The sequence below is a fragment of the Eubalaena glacialis genome, chromosome 1, assembly GCF_028564815.1.
Source record: "Eubalaena glacialis isolate mEubGla1 chromosome 1, mEubGla1.1.hap2.+ XY, whole genome shotgun sequence".
NCBI lineage: Eukaryota > Metazoa > Chordata > Mammalia > Artiodactyla > Balaenidae > Eubalaena > Eubalaena glacialis.
In genome coordinates this window covers 27,656,361-27,677,710 of record NC_083716.1, presented here as the reverse complement: position 1 = coordinate 27,677,710, position 21,350 = coordinate 27,656,361, and the positions used below count along the sequence as shown (strand labels likewise).

At 37.2% G+C, this 21,350-nt stretch overlaps 1 protein-coding gene across 13 annotated transcripts in view; it reads left to right on the top strand.

The window, feature by feature from the left end:
- BTRC (beta-transducin repeat containing E3 ubiquitin protein ligase) overlaps positions 1-21,350 on the top strand; it is a 195,734-nt gene that overhangs the window by 77,971 nt on the left and 96,413 nt on the right. The window contains exon 2 of one of the 13 annotated variants that reach the window (XM_061204644.1): positions 12,301-12,373. The exons of the other annotated variants lie outside the window; for them this stretch is intronic. The gene's annotated coding sequence lies outside the window, so the exon portion shown is untranslated. The remainder of the gene's footprint in view (positions 1-12,300; positions 12,374-21,350) is intronic. 13 annotated transcript variants of the gene reach the window in all.

The following is a 21,350-nucleotide window of genomic DNA, read 5'->3' as shown; positions in this document are numbered from 1 at the left end:
TAATATTGCTGAACATGTTTAAGGAAGTGACTTAGTAATAGTTTCATAGTATTTTTTCTTTGAAATTATCGCAAATATTTAGCGAATTTGAAGTACCTTCAAAGTAAAAATTCTGTGACAATAGAAAAGGAAGAGCCATAGAATTGTTGCTGAATATGTTGGATTATCCTCAGTAACTCAGATGGAAATGGCAACATTGGGATGGTTTGATTATTGACATTACAAACCACACATTTTAAACTAGTGACAGGGGGACTTCCCTGGTGGTCCAGTGGTTAAGTCTCCACGCTCCCAGTGCAAGGGACACGGGTTCGATCCCTGGTCAGGGAGCTAGATCCCACATGCTGCAACTAAGAGTTCACATGCCACAACTAAAAGATCCTGCATGCCGCAACTGAAGATCCTGCATGCTGCAACTAAGACCCAATGCAGCCAAATAAATAAATATTAAAAAAAAAAAACTAGTGGTAAAGAAGATGCTGTAAATATTATTTAAATAGATTATTTGAGGACCTGTTTAGTTTGAACGTATTTTCATTTCCATCATTCCATTGTTTTGTCCTGGAAAGTCAATAGGTGATTAAGAGGATTTCTGCTGATTAACAGTGGGTGTATTTTGTGGAACCATTTGTTTTTCCTCAGCAAATGGCAGTCGTAATCTGTACTATTAAATGAGACTGAGCAATAGAAAGTGCTTAAAAATAGCTGAGTAATTCAGATCCTTTATTTTCTTTAGACATTAAAGAAGAAGAGAAATTCTAACAATAAGAATATAGGTTGGGACTTCCCTGGTGGTGCAGTGGTTAAGACTCTGTGCTCCCAACGCAGGGGGCCCGGGTTCAATCCCTGGTCAGAGAACTAGATCCCAGAAGCATGCCACAACTAAGAGTTCGCATGCCACAACTAAGGAGCCAGCAAGCCACAACTCAGGAGCCTGTGAGCTGCAACTAAGGAGCCCGTGAGCCACGACTAAGGAGCCTGTGAGGCGCAACTAAGGAGCCTGCTGGCCGCAACTAAGGAGCACACGTGCCGCAACTAAGGAGCCTGTGAGCTGCAACTAAGACCCGGCACAACCAAATAAATAAATAAATAAATATTTTTAAAAAATGTACTAGTCAATGCCTTAAAAAAAAAAAAAAAGAATGTAGGTGGATTTATATGGCCTTAGAATATTTTAGGTGTCAAGTACAGCTAGTAATTTTAAGGAATTTTTGAGCTTGAATCATATAGTATTTTAATATTAGCTAGGGTCCCTTGTCAAAGGTTGAAATTGTTGAGGACTGACTTCAGGAGAGATTATGTAATATATTTTACTGTTTAAGAATACTTAGATTTCGGGGAACTGTATTCAGTATGTGATAAACCATAATGGAAAAGAATATGAAAAAGCATATGTATATGTATAACTGAGTCACTTTGCTGTACAGCAGAAATTAACATTGTAAATCAACTATACTTCAATAAAATTAAAAAAGAAAAATACTTAGAAGTCTACTAAATCTTACCATCTGCTACATGAAATGTTAATGTGGAGCAATACTAGGAAAATTAAGCATTATTCAGAATATACGTATATATACACGTATGGAAGCCTTATTTTACATTTGAGGTTTTAGGGGAATATGGATTATCACACTGACTGTAAATGAACATGTAAAACTTATTACAAAACAATACCATAAGGAAAATTACCCCATGACAAAAATGCTTACTTATCGAAGTCCTAATTGATCACCCTCCCACTGTATATAAATCATCTCAGAACTGCATAATTTCTATTTAATAAAAAATTCAGTTCCTTTTGAACGCTCCCAAAGACATTCTGTGAAGCCACCGTCACCCTTATACCAAAACCAGATGAAGACACTACCAAAAAAGAAAATTACAGGCCAGTATCTTTGATGAACGTAGATGCAAAAATTCTCAGCAAAATATTAGCAAACCGAAACCAGCAACACATAAAACCATGACCAAGTTGTATTCATCCCAGGGTCACAAGGATGGTTCAACAGTGTCATACTAATCAGTGTCATACACCACATCAACAAACGAAAGGACAGAGACTTCCCTGGTGGTCCAGTGGTTAAGACTCCGTGCTCCCAATGCAGGGGGGCCCGGGTCTGATCCCTGGTCAGGGAACTAGGTCCTGCATGCCGCAACTAAGACCTGGCACAGCCAAATAAATAAATAAATAAATATTTTTTTAAAAAAAAAAGAAAGGACAAAAGCCACATGATCATCTCAGTAGACACAGAGCATTTGATAAAATTCAACATCCATTCATGATAAAAACCTTACGAAAATGGGTGTAGAGGGAACATATCTCAACATAATAAAAGCTATTTATGACAAACCCACAGCCAATATAATACTCAATGGTGAAAAGCTGAAAGCCTTCCCACTAAAATCTGGAACAAGACAAGGATGCCCATTCTCACCACTTCTCTTCAACACAGTATTGGAAGTCTTAGCCACAGCCATCAGACAAGAGAAAAAAAAAAAGGTATTCAAATAGGTAAGGAAGAGGTAAAATTGTCATTATATGCAGATGACATGATACTATATATAGAAAACCCTAAAGACTCCACACAAAAACTACTACAACTGATAAACGAATTCAGCAAGGTAGCAGGATACAAGATTAACACACAGAAATTGGTTGCATTTCTTTACACTAATAATATCAGAAAAGAAATGTAAGCAAACAATCCCTTTTGAAATTACATCAGAAAACAAAACAAACAAACAAAAAAACCTTAGGAATAAATCTCACCAAGGAGGTGAAAAACTTATATGCTGAGAACTACAAAACATTGATAAAGGATATTAAAGATGATTCAAAGAAATGGAAAGATATCCCATACTCTTGGATTAGAAGAATTAATATTTTTAAAATGGCAACACTGCCCAAAGCAATCTACAGATTTAATGTGATCCCTATCAAATTACCCATGATATTTTTCACAGAACTAGAACAAATAATCCTAAAATTTATATGGAACTATAAAAGACCCAGAATTGCCAAAGCAATCCTGAGGAAAAAGAACAAACTAGGAGGCATAACCCTCCCAGACTTCAGACAATACTACAAAGCTACAGTAATCAAAACAGTGTGGTATTGGCATAAAAACAGGCATATGGATTAATGGAACAGAATAGAGAGCCCAGAAAAAAACCCATACACCTATGGTCAATTAATCTTCAACAAAGGAGGCAAGAATATAAAATGGGAAAAAGTCTCTTCAGCAAGTGGTGCTGCATGTAAATCAAAGAAGTTAGAACATACCCTCACGACATGTGCAAAAATAAACTCAAAATGGCTTAAAGACTTAAACATGGGACTTCCCAGGTGGTCTAGTGGTTAAGAATCTGCCTTCCAATGCAGGGGACACAGGTTCGATCCCTGGTCAGGGAATTAAGATCCTTGGTCAGGGAATTAAGATCCCACATGCCTCGGGGCAACTAAGCCTGTGCACCACAACTAGAGAACCCGTGTGCCGCAACTACAGAGCCCACGTGCTCTGGACCCCACGTGCTCTCGACCCCACATGCTGTAGCTACTGAGCCCGCGCGCTCTGGAGCCCACGCACCACAACTAGAGAGTCCGCGCACCGCAACTACTAAACCCACGCATCCTGGAGCCCACACGCCACAACTAGAGAGAAGCCCATGTGCTGCAACGAAAGATCCCGTATGCTGCAACTAAGACCTGGCGCAGCGAAAAAATAAATAAATAAATAAATAAATGTCTTAAATGTAAGATATGACACCCTACAACTCCTAGAAGTGATCATAGGCAAAACATTCTTTGACATAAATCTTATCTACCAATGTTTTCTTAGGTCAGTCTTCCAATGCAATAGAAATAAAAATAAACAAATGGGACCTAATCAAACTTACAAATTTTTGCACAGCGAAGGAAACTGTAAACAAAATGAAAAGACAACTTGTGGAATGGGAGAAAATATTTGCAAACGATGCAACCAACAAGGGCTTAATTTCCAAAATATACAAACATCTCATACAACTCAACAACAAAAAAACAAACAACCCAATTGAAAAAGGGCAGAAGACCTAAACAGACATTTCTTCAAAGAAGGCATACAGATGGCCAATAGGCACCTGAAAAGATGCTCAACAGTGCTAATTATTAAAGAAATGCAAATCAAAACTACAGTGAGGTACCACTTCACGCCAGTCAGAATGGCCATCATTAAAAAGTCTACAAATAACAAATGCTAAAGAGGGTGTGGAGAAAAAGGAATGCTCTTACACTGTTGGTGGGAGTGTATTGGTGCAGCCACTATGGAAAACAGTATGTAGGTTCCTCCAAAAACTAAAAATGGAGTTGCCATATGATCCAGCAGTCCCATTCCTGGGCATATACCCAGACAAAGCTGTAATTTGAAAAGATACATGCACCCCTATGTTCATAGGAGCACTATTTACGATAGCCAAGACATGGAAGCAACCTAAATGTCCATTGAGAGATGAATGGATTAAGAAGATGTGGTATATATATATACAATGGAATATTAGCCATCAAAAAGAATGAAATAATGCCATTTGCAGCAACATGGATGGACCTAGAGATTATCATACTAAAGGAAGTAAGTCAGAAAGAGGAAGACAAATACCATATGATATCACTTACATGTGGAATCTAAAATACAATACCAATCAACATATCTACGAAACAAAAACAGATTCACAGATATAGAGAACAGACTTGTGGTTGCCAAGGGTACGGGAGGGAAGGAATGGGAGTTTGGGATTAGCAGAGGCAAGCTATGTATATGGGATGGATAAACTACAAGGTCCTACTGTATAGCACAGGGAACTATATTCAATATCTTGTGACAAACCATAATGGAAAAGAATATGAAAAAATATATATATATATCTGCATAACTGAGTCACTTTGCTGTACAGAAGAAATTAACACAACATTGTAAATCAAGTACAATAAAATTTTTTTTTAAATTCAGTTATTTTTTGTGCATATGTTGACATTTGACCTATGTTTATCCTAGCTATACTCCTTACATTAGGAGTTTGCATATAGTGAGAAGTCAAAAATGTTTTTGTTTTGTGTTGGGGGGAAACCCTACATTTTCATCTGCTTATAAAACTAACTTATTGTTTATAGTAGAATATGTAAACTATTTGGTAAATATATAAACAAGAAAGTATCACTCATACTTCTACTTTAAGATAATCATCAATCAGTATGCTAGTTTCCTTCAGTCTAGAATGACTTATCCATTTATGCATGCATGTACACACACAGGCATGCCCAGGCAAATATAATTTTATTTTAAAATATATTTATTATTACCATTTTATTATAAAATTATAAAATAAAAATTTAATAATTATAGAAAATACAGGGCTTCCCTGGTGGCGCAGTGGTTGAGAATCTGCCTGCCAATGCAGGAGACATGGGTTCGAGCCCTGGTCTGGGAAGATCCCACATGCCGCGGAGCAGCTAGGCCCGTGAGCCACAATTACTGAGCCTGCGCGTCTGGAGCCTGTGCTCCGCAACAAGAGAGGCCGCGATAGTGAGAGGCCCGCGCACCGCGATGAAGAGTGGCCCCCGCTTGCCGCAACTAGAGAAAGCCCTCGCACAGAAACGAAGACCCAACACAAGCCATAAATAAATAAACAAATAAATAAAAATTAAAAAAAAAAAAAAAATACAGAGAAGTAGAAAAAAAGAAATATTTTAAATGTCCTCCCAGATATTACTATTTTATTGATAGTAATACTTTCTGATTTTCAACTTTATTCTGTACTTAATTAAATTCTATGTTTGTCACCTGGTTACATTGATTTTGGTCACTCTATCCCATGTAATTTTTAGCCATTTCATATTCACAGTTCTCCAAAGGTGCTGTGTTCTCCCATGCTCTGTGTCTTTGCATATCCTGTTTTCCCTACCTGGAGAATGCTACTGAAAACACCTATCTTCCCTTACCCCCTGCCTCCCACTTTTATCTACCTGGCTAATTAAATTCCACAGTTCGCTCAAGTTGTTTCACCTCTAGGATAAAGGCCCTCACTGATCTTTTCACTCCCCCGCTTTAACGTAGTCAGAGCATCTGTACCAACAGCATGCAATAGATACCTCTGTCATAAGCACTGATATGCTTATTGTGATTGCTCAGTTCCTTGAGAGTAGGGCTATATTTTGTTTATATTTCCAATGTCAAGCACAGTATCAAGTGCTTGATACAGAGTATGTGCTTTATGAATTTTTGCTGAATGAATGAATGGACTTAGATAATTTGAAGAAAATTATTAAATAACATATATAGAGTGGGAAGACCTATACTCATAAACACAAGTGTTTATGCACATACATACACACAAGTGTTCTGTATTCAGAAAGAAGTCATGATAATTAAACAATCATTCCAAAGACTACACATTTACATGGAAAAAAGGAAAACATGCTGAGTCTGATTTATGGGCAATCCTCAAATTTTATACATTTGGCTTTCATACAACTCACACTACGATGATCCCTTCTGAATTGGATTTTGTATGCTGAATTTGGACTCTTGTTGATGAACAAATGCACATTTCAAGCTATTAAATAGTGGCACTGCCAGCCAGCTAACAGTTCAGTTTCAATGATGTCAACGTCTTTATCTTCACAGCAGTGTGTTTGTACAATTATTTGACTTTTATTGCATTTTATCCTTATTCTATACAAGAATAGACACCGGGAAAATTAAAATGATTGTAGTGATAAACTACAGTCTACAGAAAGGATGGAGATCATTAGGGACACTGAAAGTGACCCTTTAGCCTTGATTGGGAACAAAATTAAAGTATATGTGCAAAATTTGGAAATATATTATTGAATATCATTTATTAAAAAGAAAGTATAATTATGGATTTTAAAACATTTTAGCTAAAATTGAAACTTATTGTTCAGCTTCTACCCTTTCAACTTTTATGTATATTTAACTAAGAAAAGTTAGAGATGACCTGAATTTGGTGTATTTTACCTTATGCTAGAAATTGTCTTGGAAGAATGACACTATTAGGACTGACTTGTCTTTCAGGATGCCTACTTGGTTGTTCTAAATACTCTGTTTTAAGTTTGGTAATAATAGATTCCTCCATTGCTAAGTATTTTGACGTGTCTGTGATGCAGGTAATGTTCATTTACAGGCTAATATGCAACATTATCTAATATCTAGATTAAACCAGATCATCTTATTGTGAGAGGATCAGATTTCCTTAAAAATTTTTTTTTGTTGTATTTCCTGATGGATCTGAAAAATTAAACTTTTCACTCCACAAAGAGGGCTTATTGCTTTTATGTTGAATAATGTCAGATTTTACCTAACTGCCCTAACTTAACATGACCCCTAATGGCAGAAGGGAGAGTATAGGTACCCCAGGGCGCCTGGAGTTGCCCCAGTATAAGAAGCACAGACCGGAAAAATCAAATTGATGAAAACTTTAAGGGTGATGGGAGCCTCTGTGGATGTACTGTCCTTACCAGAGAAAGTCTTCCTATGGGCAGTTAAGACACACCTGTATCCTCTGGAGAGGTACATATTACTTTCTTTATATTCCAAGATTACCTTCTTGTTATTGCCATCTGTGTGCTGAGTAGAGGCCAAAGTACCACAGGAGTTCTTTATGTGTTATTCAGGAATCATTGTTGGTTGTTTTGTGACTGCCACAGCTATTTGTACCTTCTTTCACTATTGTGCTGTTTTATGTGGTAGTGTTTTATTGTCTTGCTGTCCTTCGTTGTGTTAGCTTTTAGACTTGGTATTTTGTGTGGACTGTCAGGATATGGAATCTTGGTAGACAGGCAGCATTTAGGAAACTCTGTCATTTTTCATGATGAGAGAAACCCAGGTTATTTATGTAGGCCTCATTGGAAAAAAAAAAAAAAAAGACCAATCTCTTGACTGTTTAGCTGCTTAGGCCTCTGAGAATTGCAGTACTTTACCATTGGGGGGTGATACCCATGAGTTCTGTTTTTTCTAAGAGTGATGTTGAATAGCTGTGAGCTTTTCTATATTCTCTGGCCCAGTCCTCTGAAAACCAAGTCTATATTTTGAAATAGTTATTTGGGCCTAAGATGTAGTACATCATCATGAAACGGGATTTTGCAGTGTACTTTTCCCTGCTGGGTTGTCTGTCACCTGCGTTTTAAAGTTCTCAGGTGTACCATTCAAATTCTCGAGACCTTTGTCGCAAACCTAGTATCTATGGCTTGGTATGAATTAAATTGGAATTCTGTACCCAGTAAAATTGACATAAAAAGAGTAAATTCATTTTTATATATGATCCTTTAGCAAAAAGTTCACATCTTAGCCTGATTTGGTCTAATTTTTTTGTGTTAAAGATCATAAACAGAAGAGAAGGTATACAAGGATAAGTACTCGTTTTATCTTTTTGTGATTCACACACACAAATATATATTGCAGTATTTAAAACTAGTTTATGCACAGCTTTTGTATATGAACATGAGAAACACGGCTTGCATGAGCCGTGTTTTGGGGAATGCCTGTTTCTTTACTGGTAATAAAACGTAAGGGAAATTTCTAGTATAATATTAGTATATTTCCCCTAGATTTTTACATTGTCAGGTCATTAATTTTTTTTAAGCATTTCAGTTGTACCATAGTGCAGTCCTTTGGGGAGAATTGGTGAAATGAGGATAAAATGGGTACAGGATTCCAACAGCTTGAAGATAACACAGTACTTGACCAAAATCTCTTTTGTATTCCCTACTCTGGTTCTATTCCAGTAGTCTTGGAAATGTGCCTACAGACTATTTACAGTGAGATTATAAAACTGAATCATGATTTTGGTGAATAGAAGCCAGAGCATGTGGCTCCAGCACCCCAGCTGGCAGTAAGCTCTCCCTAGGTTTATGAATGTAGTTAGATGGCCCCCAACTGTTTACAAGACAGCAGAGGTGAGATCTTTGATTGACAAGTCAGAAATGCATTAGATCATTCTCTCTGCCAGTCTCTGGTTCATGCTGTTAAAAATGTCAGCCTCCAAGTTTGAATGGCAGCCTGAGGGCCTTAGAAGCTTTTTGTTTTCTGAGATGGAAACACAAATTGGATGTGTGCCTGAGCGCTTCATCCTGGGCTGTAATTTCATCTTTTAGCTAAGAACCACAAGGTACACGAGCAAAGCACCCTGTAAACAATAATACTGTGGAAAAAAAATAAACAAGGTCGTGTTTCTGGTACGTTGATCCGATGGTGTCCTGACCTCTATCACGTTGAACATCTCCACTCTGATTGCTGTTCCCTTTGGCATTACAATGAGAGAAAGAGAGACTGACATAGGAGGAAAAGATTTAAAGTTGCAGTGTTGTTGCACATTCCTTGTATTGGCTATGAAATATTGAACTGTCAGAATGTGACACTTGGTTTTTTAAGCAACCTTTCTTGTTTGAGGTGTTTGCAGTTCATTCCTTTATCCCCCATTTGTCTGCTTTCATTGATAGGGTTGGAAGTAGTTGCCTTAAATGCATGAAAAGGGACAATGTTAAAGAGAAGTGGTGCTGATGGAGCCAACAAATAAACTTAATACTGGAACATAAATGCAGGCTGTGAGGCGTGGGCAAAAGGAGACTAAAGCTGGGTTAGTAAACTAATATTGGGGTTTATGGAGTACATTCTGTTCTAAGGAGGAATCAGCTTAGGTCCTGATTCTGTTTTTGTGGAGGCAGGAAGTTGGGAAGGCGGTAGTGGGTAAAGATAGGAAATGGAGTGACATAGTTTGTTAAACTGATAGCCTTCTATATGGCAGTATTGCCAGTCAAATAAAAATTAACCCAACCATGTTATTTATTCCTCTAATTATCCACAGTTTTGGTAAGTGGTTCATTAAGCCTTAAACGTTTGGCAAGAAAAAAATACCTTTTTTTAAAAAAAGTGCAGAATTTATATTTATAGTAAGAAGGTTGATGAATAGATAATATGTAAGAACCATTATGTTTGTATTAGTACAGCTTAATGGCACGTGAATAGAAAATTTTTGTTGAAAAAGCCAAATCATAGATTTCTTGGAAAATATATTCTAGTAATAGAATGAGTTTTCTATTGCTATTTAAGTTGCAGTATATCTTTTTTTTTTTTAATAATTATCTCCTTTTTTTTTTAATAAATTTATTTATTTTTATTTATTTATTTTTGGCTGTGTTGGGTCTTCGTTTCTGTGCGAGGGCTTTCTCTAGTTGCGGCAAGTGGGGGCCACTCTTCATCGCGGTGCGCGGGCCTCTCACTATCGTGGCCTCTCTTGTTGCGGAGCACAGGCTCCAGACGCGCAGGCTCAGTAGTTGTGGCACACGGGCCCAGTTGCCCCGCGGCATGTGGGATCTTCCCAGACTGGGGCTTGAACCCGTGTCCCCTGCATTGGCAGGCAGATTCTCAACCACTGCGCCACCAGGGAAGCCCCTAAGTTGCAGTATATCTTAAAACAACATATTTTATAGAAAAAAAATTTTTTTTCGTTCTAAGAAAACAGCTCTATTGTCAGATATGTGCTTTTATCTTAATTCATTTTGGGGGCCTAGACCTTACAAGTAAAGTTTTAAGTGAGAATGACCTTTTGGAATTCTTCTGGAGTATGAAAAAGTAGGAGTTTGTGTTGAAAGTACTTGAATTAACTCTTATTGATGCTTTTAAAGCACAGCTGTTTAGCTTAGTCTTCTCCCTCTGCAAATGTGAAAGGCAGGAGCTATTCTCTATCATGAATACATAGTGAAATGCACTGGAAAAATGGTGGTAATCATTCCTGACATTTCTTTTTTTTTTTTTTTTAATTTATTTATTTATTATTTATTTATTTATTTTTGGCTGTGTTGGGTCTTCGTTTCTGTGCGAGGGCTTTCTCCAGTTGCGGCAAGTGGGGGCCACTCTTCATCGCGGTGCACGGGCCTCTCACTATCGCGGCCTCTCTCATTGCGGAGCACAGGCTCCAGACGCGCAGGCTCAGTAGTTGTGGCTCACGGGCCCAGTTGCTCCGCGGCATGTGGGATCTTCCCAGACCAGGGCTCGAACCCGTGTCCCCTGCATTGGCAGGCAGATTCTCAGCCACTGCGCCACCAGGGAAGCCCTCCTGACATTTCTTAATTCCCTGCTTTGAGGGCATGCTAGAAAGAGGAGATAGTATTTGTAAAATAATGTCCTGCTCCCTTGTACCCAGAATTATGTCCTCACTTACCAAGTACAGCACAGAGAAAGCAAGGCAAAAGGGAGGGATATTGAGAATTACTTACTGTTGTTTTAAGTATTGCTCTATATTTTTAAAGCATAAATATTGATGTAGATTTGCATTTAAGCTATGAGAACCCAGTGTCTTGACTCAATGGGGGAGTTTTCAAAAATCATTCTTCTAGAAATTGATTTCTCATTGGCTGATATCCTGAGGATAAGTGAAACCAAACCATTCTTTTCAATCTTGGAAGAACAAGAGGAGTGCAAGTGCTTATCTAAGAAATAAGACTAGAAATATCTACATTTATGGGACCTCCTAAATCTTAAAACAGAGAAACTGTACAAATTTTCTTCTTCCCTTGGTGTATTATCATGCAGCAATCACTATGAAAATGCCTCACAGCCCATGGGCTTTTATACAGCCACTCCTCCAGAATAATGATTAGCTTTATTACTTAAAGTCCAGGCTTGCCTTATAAGCAAAAATCAGTATATTCATAGAACCATAGAATTTCAGTGTTGGAAATGATGTCAGAAGGCCATCTAGTTATATATAGGAATCCTTTATGAAGTGTTTTTGGCAAGGGGTCATCTAATCTCTGCCTGATCACTGCCATTACTGGCAAGCTGAACTTCTTGAGGCATCTTGCTTTCTTCTTCACTGTTGGTTCTGTTAGAAAATTTTCTCTCAAGGAGTCAAACTTCTTATTCACCTACCTTTTGTGGTAATACAAAGTAATTGTTTTCTTTTTCATGTATTTATATGTTTGAGGATAGCTATCATGTTGCTTATATTTGCTGTGCCCAGAGTGAATATTCCTGGTTCTGTTAGTATTTCTTTGGAAAATGCTAATAATCATTCCTGTCATTTTCATAACCCTGTATTTTGATGGAGGGTGTTAATCATTGTGATTGTCCCTCCTTATGAATGCATTCCATCTTGGCAGTGTCCTCGTTACAGTGTGGCATGCATAACTAGAGGCAGTGCTGCAAAAGTGTAGAATACAGTGACACATCTTGTTTTGAACATAATTCGGGTTATATAATTTAATTACTGCAGCCTAAAATTGAATATATTTCTTTGGTGTAGATGATGGAAAAATCTCTAAGAACTTAGCCTGAGTGTGTTTCTTCACCTTTTCTTTGAAGTCAGAAAAGCATATGTAAGTACTTTGATAAATGACATAATGTAGTGGCATATTTGAGTGGTACAGGTATTTTAAACCTAGCTCCAGTTCTTGAAGATGGTGAACATCTGCTTAGAGGTATTGTAGAGCTCCACAATGCACTAATTGAATTACTCTTTTCTGGAGTTGCCGACTGCACTAATTGAATTAGAATCAGTGTATGTGTGTGTGTGTGTGTGTGTGTGTGTGTGTGTGTGTAACTGAGATAATACCAACCTTAATGGGAGAGACTGTGGGAGATATGAATGATGGTGTGTACTGTGCTGCTATCTAATGGCAGCGCGTGGAAGTACTGCCTGGTCTCCAGGGAAGACAGAATGTAGTCATCTGATCTAGTGTGACCTTAGTCTAACCCCATCCAGTTTAGTTCAAAAGGTCTCAGGATGTATTTTTGTAGTTCTAAATCTAAGAAGAAAGAATGTGATTAATTTACCTATTAAGAATTAAGATATGTTTTATTAGGCATAAAGTTTTTTACAAAGTATTAAGTCTCAAATATTCAACTGAATTAAAAACTTCTAACTTCTAATATCAGTATAATTGGTGAAAACAAATCCAAATGTACTGAGTCAATGGGTCATGTTCTTTTTCATTTTGCCTTTCATATGACATAAATGTAAAATAGAATTACCTTTTAAAAATTCTTAGCATAAAAAAAAAAATTCTTAGCATAACAGAAAGTAATGATATAGGGCTTGTGTTCTTAAATAAAATTTCTTTCTGGTTGTCAAAATACTGAGAGTCAGTCAATTTAAGGGTGTTATCAAATTTTACTATACATAATTATGCTTATATAAAATTTTTAAATTATTATAGGAAATATTTTAATTATAGCAGTCTCAGAGCAAGTTTTACAGATTTCTGCTGCTCTAGTTAATTGTTTAAAATTTAACTTTATCACAAATTTGGTCAAGTTTGAAATTCTCTGACGTGAAATAGGTAATTCTTCCTTTTCTAAAAACAAAGAACCCATTAATCACAATTTAATGATTTTTGTAAAACATGAAAATATAATTCTGTACAACTTTAAAAGCAAATACACTGAGGACAACTCAGCAAGCATGAACTGTATTTTGACTCAGTATAACTCTAGGCATTCTAACTTATAAAATAACCCTTAACAGAAAAATACACATGTATAATCACTTGATTTATAGAGTGTGTATGTGGACCTGTAATAGCGCTTTCACAATAGAAAAGTACTATTGGATACCTTTCTTATATAAAAGTTTCAATCTCTTATATATGGTCTTCATTATTAAAATAAAAAGTAAGTTTTAACGTTCCAATATTTTATAGGCTAATTTGGTTTTTATTGTAGGATTGAGCTACTTAGGTTTCAGAGCTATACAAATAGCATTGATTAATAGGACTAAAACAGGGGCTTCCCTGGTGGTGCAGTGGTTAAGAATCCGCCTGCCAATGCAGGGGACACGGGTTCAAGCCCTGGTCTGGGAAGATCCCACAAGCTGCGGAGCAACTATGCCCGTGCGCCACAACTACTGAGCCTGCGCACCACAACTGCTGAGCCCGAGTGCCACAACTACTGAAGCCGGCACATCTAGAGCCTTTGCTTTGCAACAAGAGAAGCCACTGCAATGAGAAGCCCGTGCACCGCAACGAAGAGTAGCTCCTGCTCACCGCAACTAGAGAAAGCCCGTGTGCAGCAACGAAGACCCAATGCAGCCAAAAATAAAAGATAAAATAAATCAAAAAATTTTAAATGACTAAAATATATGATATGCACTCTTTATATCTGCTTTCAAGGGCATTTTACTGATTTAGAAAATGTATTTTGACACCATGTAGATCTAAAGCTTTACAAATAACATTGCCATTCACAACTAGCCACAACTCAATTTAATTCATGTATAGAGTACCTTCTGTGTGCCAGGTACTGTACAAAGTACTGGGCATAAATTAAGATTCAGACCCTGTCCTCAAGGATATTATAGTTATTTATTAGACATTTATTGAGAACTTATGTACCAGACACTACGCAGATAATTTGAGGGACTACTTCTGTGAATAACCATTAGTTTCATGTATTTTTCCCATTCATTGAGCTAGAGGTCTGGCTTAGTAGCAGGTCTAAGGAAGCAGTATACTTATTTTCGTATCAGATATAGCTCATCTCAGCAAAAAGAGTGATCTTAAATGGTTTTTCCTTCTGCCTTTACATACCTTCTAAGGGAGCAGTGATGTTTTTGTTTTTTTTTTTAAATTTATTTATTTATGGCTGTGTTGGGTCTTCGTTTCTGTGCGAGGGCTTTCTCCAGTTGTGGCAAGCGGGGGCCACTCTTCATCGCGGTGCACGGGCCTCTCACTATCGCGGCCTCTCTTGTTGCGGAGCACAGGCTCCAGACGCGCAGGCTCAGTAATTGTGGCTCATGGGCCTAGTTGCTCCGTGGCATGTGGGATCTTCCCAGACCAGGGCTCGAACCCATGTCCCCTGCATTGGCAGGCAGATTCTCAACCACTGCACCACCAGGGAAGCCCAGCAGTAATGTTTTTGATAGCTTTACATGTAGCTTTAAAAAGAGATGGGTAACATTTATTACAGTGCCTCCTGCTGGTAAATCATAGATTTTCAACCCTGTTGTCTCCAGAATTTGTAGTGCCCACTTGTGGTTTGGTAGTTACTTCAGGTTTTCTTCTAAGGCTATGAGTGGGAAAGAGTCTACTGCATACAGGGTATAAAGTACTTCTTTAAACCATCTATTTCTAGAACTTAAATTGTCCTGGGACCAGCTCTTGATATAAAAATTCATAGAAACCTGTTTTTCACAGAGTGTGGTAACTCCTTGCCATAGTGCTGTAGTGTTAAAATTCACATTGGCCAGGTTGTTCTGTAAATTAAACACTGACAGCTGCCCTCAGGGGAACAGCCAATGTATTTATGATGATGTGCTGATTACACAAAATACACTGCAAGCAGAAAACAGCTGCAGAGAACAAACCTCTTAAAAAGAATACAATTACAAATAGCACCCTCACTATTTCTAGTGGTGAGTGTAGAATATAGCATGCTAATGCAGGTTTCTTACTTAGTCTGCCTGAAAACAAAAAATCTGAAGGAGATAAGTTAAATTATGGTTGGTTGCACGTGTGCCCACATTAGCAATGAACAAATTTTGTTTCTGAAGAGCACAGCTATGAGTGCACAAATATAAGGTGTGGAGTAATTTTAACCCCCCCCCCTTTTTTTGTTAGTAGGCTTTATTGGTGCCTTTCTCATATATAGTAGGGCATGGCCTTGTGTCGATAAGGGTTTGGACATTTGAAGGATATTACACAATTGAGCAGGAGAGTATCAAAAATTGTGTTTAAAAAAATTCAGTAGGAATTCCATATGTTAGGGCTTGGATATCAACATTTTGTTTGGGACTTCCCTGGTGGTGCAGTGGTTAAGAATCTGCCTGCCAACGCAGGGGACACAGGTTCGAGCCCTGGTCCGGGAAGATCCCACATGCCGTGGAGCAACTGAGCCCGCGTGTCACAACTACTGAGCCTGTGCTCTAGAGCCCGTGTCACAACTACTGAGCCTGTGCTCTAGAGCCCGTGAGCCACAACTACTGAGCCCACGTGACACAACTACTGAAGCCCACACACCTAGAGCCCATGCTCCACAACAAGAGAAGCCACCGCAATGGGAAGACCGTGCACCACAAAGAAGAGTAGCCCCCGCTCACCGCAACTAGAGAAAGCCCACGTGCAGCAACAAAAGACCCAACGCAGCCAAAAATAAATTAATTAATTAAATTTAAAAAAAAGACAAAACATTTTGTTTGCAGATACACCTCCATACATTCATTGTTATAATGGCTTTGAAGACGTTTGCCCTTGGTATTAATAAAAGGAGTCACAACTCTGTATCTATGGTAAGGTCTCTGATTTCTTAGATTCTGTTTTTCAAGAATTTGGTGTTTTAGGACACTGTAATAGCTGGGCGATTACATATTTTTAGGAGAATCAATTCTCAGGTATGTCCCCTTTCATCCCTGCATGTTCCTGGTCATGTGCAGACAGGTGAGATCAGAAAAAAATTTAGTTTTCCTTGTTTGAGATTCTCTCTGTTACAGTTTAGGGTCTGTATCTATAAAATATTTCAGCCGCTGAGCATGCTAGCTTCTGTTTAAATCAGTAGAAAATATGTTGATCTTCCAAGACATGGATTTACTCAAGCCAGTGGTAAGGTGTAGCAGGGGGATATAGTTATTGGAAACAGTTCACTTCACCCGCCTGAAACTAAGAATCAACTCTTCAGTATATGGATCACTGGTATGTAATAATCGACTGTTATTGGTCTGTCTATTGGTCTCTTTTTAAATCAGTTTGGAACCTCCTGGAGTTATTTTCTTGCTCTGCTGACATCAATCCCATGCGGCAGAGGAGTTGTGTATAACCACTTTGGTTTAATCAATACAATAATTGATAAACCAGATAAGATTTAAACTGATTATAGCCCCAACAGAATTCCCCAGAGGCCTTGGACTCTCTTAATTTTGACATGTGTGTTTTGTACCCTGAGGATGAAGTGCAGTTTGAATTATCTGTTTTTATTTGCTTAATGATGGGGAGGGTGTTAAAGTCAAATGTTTAATTAACCCAGCAATGGGCTGCGTTGTCACTTACACACAGCTGATTGAGATATCTCAGGGAGAATAGTGAATAGGAATGATAATGTGGCACTGGGACGGAAGATTGCTTTTTCAATCTATTTGCTGGGTCACTGCTTTGAATGTCTTATTGGATGAAAGGCATTCAGCCTGGAGAAAAAATTCAGCATTTAAGTACATTTTGTTCTCTTCTCCCTCTCTAACCCCCCCCACCCCCCACCCCCCCCCCACCCCCGCCCAGAAGTTAACTAAAACAGATATGTTCTAGGTTTAATAAGCCATTCATGTACTAGTAAGAGACCAGGGTAGTCAGTAGCCTCAAGCTACATAATTTCCTGTGGAACAGAAAAATCCTAGTAGCCTCCAAGGTATTCTAAATGTGAGCTCTTTTGTCCCTCACATCCCTTGTCCCTTGCCATTATTGTGGAGTTGTCTTTGGTTCCTTGTCTCTTGCCTCTTTCTGCAGTGTTTGCTTGATGTGCAGCTACCTCTAGGGCCACAGGCAGACCTTTTTCTCCTACAGAAGCATATTCTCCAGTACATTTTTGCCATTTCATGCAGCTGGCTTCTATTTGGTTGTATTTCTGATCAAATATTATAGTGAGATTGTCGAACTATTTAAAGAGATGAAAATGTGAAGCATATAGATTCTTGCTCCCTTTGCCACTGCTATTATAAAACAGTTGGTTCCATGTATATTTTATTTTGTTCAGAAGCAGTTTGCTTTCTGTATGAACTAAAATCTAGGCCAGGAAAGATTCTAATAGCCCACATATCAAAAATGCAGGTCAGGCAACTGGAGTTTTAATGACTTACTACCCACAAAAAATTCCTTACTAGCTTTATAATCAATGTAAAAGTCTTTGGAGGCATATGAGCAAAACTTAAAAAATTTTTTGTCGTGACTTTCCTTTTTTTGTAGTTCTTATGCTTCTTCCTTTTATCTCCCAAAGATCTAAGCCAGGAATTTACTAATTTTTTTTCTTTGCTTTAGTCATTTGTATTCCAGAGAGCACAATAGGGAGAAGGATACAAGATTGATTTTTGTGTGTGTGTCCTCTTGAAAGCATAGTCTGGGGCATGACTACTTGTGGGGGGGGGGTGTGGATTTACAAAGCAACAGAAGCATATAGCTAGTTTTCAGGCACAGGTTGGACTTTTGCAGGTCAAGGCAGACCAGACGAGTAGCTTATCTTGAGGGACGCAAGTAATAGACGAAATATAGAGCAGCTATTTCAGGAATCATGTAGGTCATTTAATTATCCATTATGATTGAGTGGCTAATGCTCTTTTGGCAATTACATGACCTCTGTTATTCTTGAAACCTTTCCAGGCCCCCGTGGGTCAAATGACCCACCAGTCAGTGCTTGCAGACTTTATTCCACTCAAAAGGAAAGGAGATGCTGGGCGCTACTGGCATTTAGAAATGGCTGTGCTTTCTTTACCAACCACTACCCAGAATATCCTTTGTACAGCAGTCAGTGATAGGCAGCTGGTTTTGAAGTCTACCGTTCCTTCCTCGTATGCAGGAGCACGAGGTATATCGGTTTCCACAAGAGGGAATTGTGGCAAACAAACTTTAATACCAAAGTTGGCCATTATGGTATTCACAGTTTCTGTACTGCAAAGAACAAGTACTGTGGTATTAAAACTAATGTTTGATATCTCTCAAACCAATCATTCATTATCAAACTCTGAAGTTAGTGATTTTTTTCATTCCATACTCAACAAAATAGCATTGACGATACTAATAACAGATTTTTTTAAAGAGATCATTGATTAATTTAGCCCAATCTGAATTGGTTAATCATTATTTATTCAACTAAATAAAATTAAATAATCATGCTTATATGTGGAATCTAAAAAAAAATGATGCAGATGAACTTATTTACAAAACAGAAGTAGACTCACAGATATAGAAAGCAAACTTACGGTTACCAAAGGGGAAAGGGGGTGTGATAAATTAGGAGTTTGGGATTAACAGATACATACTACTATATATAAAATAAAATGTCTATATATAAAATAGACAAGGATCTACTGTATAGCACAGGGAACTATAATATCTTATAATAACCTATAATGGAAAATAATTTGAAAAAGAATATATATATATATAGCTATGTCTGAATAACTTTACTGTACATGTGAAACTGACACAACATTGTAAATGAACTACACTTCAATAAAAAAAAAAGCCACTTTAAAATTGAGATGCTGATCCAAGACAGAATAATTCTGCAACATTTAGTTGAATGTTTCTGACTTTTTTTTCTTTAATCAATAAAGGATCACTAATATTTCTAAAGAAAATTCTTTACTCCTGCTAAATGATAGTGAAACTTTTGCTTTTTATAATTATAGTGACTTATCGAGTAATTCTGAGAAAAGAAAATAATGTAGGTTTCTTGTGATTCTTTAGATTAAGAACAGTTATGGCGTGGAAAGTAATGACCACAATCAAACTATTTATAGGGTTTGTTGGAAATGTACAAACAAAATTCTATATACTTAGCAAAATGGAAGATTACCATTGTCTAGCAGTCCAATAATTTAAAACCACAGGCTTAAGAGAAATAATTTTGTTAGAATAATGCACAAACATATCCTTTAAGTAGAGACCATTTGCATTGTTATAGGAAAAATAATCTATTGGAGAAAAAGAAAAATCTTTTAAAATTTGTTACTTACACATCAAAGAGCATTGTTAACAACAACAACCCTACAAGGTTGTTTGTCCCTGGGGTAGTAAAATTAGCTATCTTTCCAAATAAATTTATCAGACCACTCTTGGTAGAACTCAAAGTTGATCTGTTTTCTTTTTTTAAAAATTTTATTGTTTCATAATATTAACAAATGAAAAATTGAAGACATGAATTGATGTTTATAACCTTTGACCCTTCAGAAATGGAAGGCTTCTCACTTAAAATTTTAAATCCTTTAGGCCAATACTGCCTTGGTATCTGGCTACTTAGAGACCTGTGAGAAAGTAGTCAGTGTGAATTATATTAGTTGTTTTCTGTTTAAAAACATTTTCCCTCATTATATATAAATATATGTATATATATATTTTAAAATTTCTGTAGTGGAGATGAGCAGAAAATGAGAAAGCAGAATTTACACTAAAAGCAAAAGTTAGAGCTTAAACTCAAGTATCCTGAATAAGGAGCATAATTTGTCTACTGGGCACTTTAAGAGGAAAGCAAGGACTATAAAGCAAAGTGTGATGTTTGATTTCTTATCGGTAAGTTGCTATTCTTTAAGGCATACCCTTCAAGACCTGTGTTGGACTGTGTTATTCACCCTTGGAAACCAAAAATCTATATAAGTAAATGAGTGGAGATGGTATTTGTAATTTTAAAGACCTGAAAATTCATTAAGACTTCGTATAATTAGTGGAAAAGTCCACGGGATAATAAGCCCACAGAAGAATAATTTCTTAATAATAATAAGGAAGAAAGAGAGTGATTAAATAAGGGATAGTGCACAATAGAAATACACACCTAAATACACATCTTAACCTAACCCAATCCAATTTCCACAAATTTACTTATTTACTTGGGATGATTTTATTTTCATTCCAAATGGATAGATTTGGGGATAAGTTTATCAACTGTAAAGGAGCCCTAAATTTCTTCCTCAATATTGTTGAATTGTAATAAAATGGGAGCACCAAAGCAGGGAAGATATCCAAGGTGTGATGAAAGTCATTTAGCAGAAAAAATTCAGGAACAGGAATGACAGAAATAAATAATAACAGGAATGACAGAGAGAACGGATTTTGGCATACCTCCTAAGGGTTCTATAGTTCTCAACCCCATTTTGAGAAATCAAAAAGATCTACCGAAAGCAGATGTCTCTGAGTTACAAAAATAACCAGATGTCCTTATTAGTAGAAGCAAATGTTTGCCTCTTAATTCACACAGAACTATATGCATAGGATCACTGGATGAAATATTGTGTAAATATGGCAGCAAAGAAAATTGTGGCATGAAAGGGTCTGTCCTAAACATGTAAGCATAAAGGTTCTATCTTGAAAAGGAAAAAAAATTATTTTAGATTCATGTAGATTTAAAGGTAAGAGAAGTAAATTAAACTATTTATACTTTTGTTCACTGTGATAAGTGAGATTGGTTTTTTTTATTATGTATGTCTTTCTATCCCAAATCCTCCTGGTGAACCTTTATTCATTTTACTGTGCTTGTTTAGCTACTCTGTGCATTTTCATTGTATTTTAAACAGTGAAAGCATACGCATGAAACACATTTTTTTCTGAACGAATGATAGTCATCTTGGTTCTGTCAAGAAAAAACAACCAACCTGCAATAGTATAT